Source organism: Pinus tabuliformis, chromosome J, assembly GCF_031772625.1.
Source record: "Pinus tabuliformis cultivar Carrire ecotype Pingquan chromosome J, CPIR1, whole genome shotgun sequence".
In the NCBI taxonomy this organism is placed as follows: Eukaryota; Viridiplantae; Streptophyta; class Pinopsida; order Pinales; family Pinaceae; genus Pinus; species Pinus tabuliformis.
The window spans coordinates 1,397,350,611-1,397,354,838 of record NC_142295.1 but is presented as its reverse complement, the minus strand read 5'-3'; the positions used below and the strand labels follow the sequence as shown (position 1 = coordinate 1,397,354,838).

The window sequence follows — 4,228 nt, the reverse complement described above, 5'->3', positions numbered from 1 at the left end:
GATCTTTCCCATGCTGATATCAATATAAAATTTGGCACATGTAATGAAGGCCTCATCTTTATAAATATTATGACAGGGAAAAAGCTACCAATAGACTCTAGGGTTCCTAGTAGCTACCCATAGACTATTAGTTGATATAATCATGAATACCTTGTTCATATATGATGACCAACCATCTCAAGCAGTTGTGGAGGATGTCATATCAAAAGCACTAAGAGAACCTACATTTGTAAAAACATTTGCTGCTCCTCTTGTTCAATCTGCTAAGAAACATGTGAAGGTTGGGTTTCTTTTTAGATTCCTTAGCACTGTTATTCATGGGAGTCAATAAGCAGCCAACAAGAGGCACATTAGCTTCAACAATATTTGGCTTTCATCGCGAAGATTGTAAGCTGACATTTTATGTCCCAAACCAATACCAATATCCTCATGACACAAGTAAACCAACACTCCTCTCCTAGCTAGCTCAATCTGTTGCATAGTTAGTTCCAGTTGGTTTTCATAGTCACACCTAGCCAACCCAAAGATATCTCCCATGAGACATTTAGAATGAACCCTCACCAATACATCTAGTCCATCACCCATGTTACTCTTAACCATGGCAATATGTTCCATGCCTTCCCACTTTGAACGGTAGAAATATGCTTGAAATGGTCCCGACATTGTAGGCAACCTAACAATAGCACTTAGTTCAACCAAATTTTCACGTTTCTTCCTATAACCAATGAGATCTGCAATAGATATAAGTGGTAAATTATGCTCCTTTGCAAATTTTTGCAACCTTGGTAAGCGAGCCATTGAACCATCATCATCAACTATCTCATAAAGCACTGCAGTAGGATTTAATCTTGCTAATGTTGGCAGATCCGCGGATGCTTCTGTATGACCAGATCTCTGTAGGACTCCCCCTTCTCTGTATTTCAGAGGGAAGGTATGACCAAGTCTCCTAAAATCACCAGGTTTAGAATATGGAGATGTGAGGGCCAAAATTATCTTCGCCCTGTCTGTTGTTGATACCTCAGTATTTGTACCCTCTTTTGCATCCACAGATATTCTAAATGCAGTAAGAAGCTTCTATTCATTTTCTTTGTCTGGTACCATAAGTGGCAATTCAAGCCTTCTTAGGACTTCTTCCTTTATGGAAGATGATTTCTGCAGTTGATTCAAGCTAGTTATAGTTTCTACTTTAGTGTAAAGTTATATCTTCTTCACTTCTGTATTATCCCTTTTGTTTGATTCTTTTGTAATAGTCATATTTTTTTATGACACTAACATACACATGAGCTGCGATGGAGTTGCAAGATGTGTTGGGTTGGAGCTTACTCGACACTTAATTGTTTTTATGCTTGGATTCATTGTAGCACATAGGTGACTTTGTCCCATCTTCTCATCATCTTTCTTTAAACAATCATCTAACTTGCAATTATTACCAGTTGCCTCCCAAGGAGCCATATCAGGCATATCAGGTAAAGTTGTAAGGACACTATTAATTTTTCTCGCCAATAGATATTTTGGGTCTCTAACAGAAGAAACAACTGCTAGTGTATGTTCAAGGTTACTAGATGGACTCTCTGTATGTAACATAAGAATAACAGGTTCATACATAGGCAGAATATACACATGCTTCCCATTCCTAACATATTAGCATTCATGAGCCTGCACTGCATCCCCTAATCTTATTTTAAGATGTTATCTAACAACTTTGTTCCTTTTGACATTATGCTCTTCACAAGTGTCATCAGCCACAACAATGAAAATCATATCCTTTCTCTTTTCACTCTTAACAAGGGTGCTATTTCCCCTGAAAAACTGCAATGCTTTCATAGGCTCCTCTTGTTGCAGTCCCCCACTAGATTCATTACCAGAAAGTACTTCAAGAAAGCCTTCAAGATTAGAAACACATGTCAAACTCAGGAAAGGATTATCTTTTAAAATAATTGGCCTGTTGAATTAGATAAGTGTGGGTCTTAAAAGTGATTATAGTTGCATATGTGTTTTAGGCAGATCACCTAATGGAGGAGGCTTGTCTTGAAAGTCCTCATAAAAGTCTGCCTTTATGATAATGAAATTCTTGAAGGGATATACACCATGGAACATTTCAGAGGCCATGAGTACTGATTCAACTTGGGATTTTCGGGTTCCTTCTGTAAACTAAGATTTATGTTATTCTCCTCTTGAAATTGATTGATTCCATACTGTCCACATACAAACCACAATTGCTCAGGGCCTTTTCTATGCATGCGAAGAGGAGCTTCAATTTGAATGGGAATAGAAGACAATGTCTAGGGTGCATATGTATTAAGGCTTCCTCTACTCTGTTGCATCTCATTCCAAAGAACACCTCCTAGGTCATGAAGATGATTAGAAACACTTCCATATAAAGCTAAAAATTGAACTGAGATGTCCCCTTCAGTAGCAATAGGGTCATCTACCCTTTCAGATAGGAATAGTAGTAATGCTAGATATAGCTCCCTTTTCTTTCGATTTGAATATTTCAAGAGTGGATTGAAATTATTTAAGGTACAGTCTCTTTGGAAAACTGAAGGAGATCTGTTGGTTGGTTCATACTTCAAATGATTACCCTCATCCACTGTAAATTTTCTTTCAACATACGTTGAATTTCTGCAGTGTTCAAAACAATGGTGTAATTTATAAACAACCAGGTCAGATTTACAAATCCCACACCAAACTTTGCTAAAAAACACCAAGGCATCCTTCACAAAATAGTGTTGTTTCGTTCATTGCAGACTAGTAAAGGTTTCAATGGACAATGCTGTTGCTGCTAATTTCTTCTTCTCAAGTTTTGAGACACGCTTGAGCAAAGCCTTATTTAGACCTTCCTCATTATTTCCACTATGGAGGTTTTTATTTATCTGCAGATTCTGCTTTAGATTAATGACATCGGAGGCATTCTTTACCACAGGAATCTCTTGCTCAAGCTCTGAGCCAATACCATTTACATTATTCACATCAGTTTACATAATCTGTTTCTTGGGAAATCCTGATTTTGGTTGATGCAACTTTGTACATTTTTCTTTAGTGGGAGTTAATTGTTCTCTTTCTGGCACATGGGTCTTTTCAACCAGGATTCCACCCAAAACTTCTGCATTATGTTGTTTTGTTTCTGCTACTTTGGTATTGGATGCATAAGTTCAACTTTGGTATTGGATGCATATCCTAGGAAAATTATGAAATGGATAAAAATGTTCCTTGACAGAATAATCCTACCCCCTGCTCTCCATAGATGTTTCCTTGAGAATCTCCATCAAAGAACCCAATCAGGGGGGTCATGTGAGATTCCAGGAAATTCGATCCTTCTCAGAATTTTTCTAGTTTGAAGAGAAAAATATTCCCTGTAGAGAGAAACAATCTTAGAAGCTTGAAGAAGAATGAAAATACTCACATTTTGGAAGATTACCATGTTCTTGAGCAACCAGATACCCCAGGCAATAGAAATAGGTAGAGTGAAAATTTTTTTATACTTCTCCCCTAAGTGAAAAAGAAGGAACTCAAAGGAGATCTGATCCAGATTCTCCCTAATGCCCAAAACCAGAAGAACTGCATGCCAAATTTTCTTATCAGTAGGACAACAAATAAAAATATGTTCAATAGATTCATTAAACTATTTTTAGAGGAAACAATAGTTTGGTCTAGTGAGGCATCTTTTTTGCAGGTTCTCCTAGGTTAGAACTTTGTCTTGAAGAAAAAACAAGGTGAATCATTTTAGGTTGTTGGGAATATTCCATTTCCAAATAAATTTGTTCCACCAACTGGAATCTTGGACCACTGTAGAATGGGCTATTGTATCATATTAAGAAAGACCAACCGTTTCCTTACCTGAGGAGGAATACATCTCCAGACTTGAGTTACTTAAATAGACCCCATTGATAATTTATCTCCTTAATGAAAGAGTTCCACTCCTCTGCCAAAGAACCATCTAGTCCCAATTTAGCATAACTCAACTAGTAGTTCTTAGAAGATAGAGCGAAGACCATTCTTTAGCATTATGGAGGGAGAAGAGGCATTTTTCATTTAGGCATTGGATCAGATTAGAAGATAATTTGAAGACACAAGAACCACCTATAAAGGGGTCCTTTCCTAAGATCACTTTCTTACCATCCCCAACTTTCCAAGAAAGCCAATTAAAAAGGAATGAGAGAGAGTCAATAAGGGTCTTCCAAACAATGGATCCCCTCTTGACAAGTTTGTTTGCTTATCTAAAAAATTC

The 4,228-nt window shown here is 37.3% G+C and overlaps 1 pseudogene; it reads right to left on the bottom strand.

Moving 5' to 3' along the window:
• Positions 1-324: 324 nt before the first annotated feature.
• LOC149232588 (bifunctional riboflavin biosynthesis protein RIBA 1, chloroplastic-like) lies at positions 325-2,109 on the bottom strand (annotated as a pseudogene).
• Between the last annotated feature and the right edge of the window lie 2,119 nt (positions 2,110-4,228).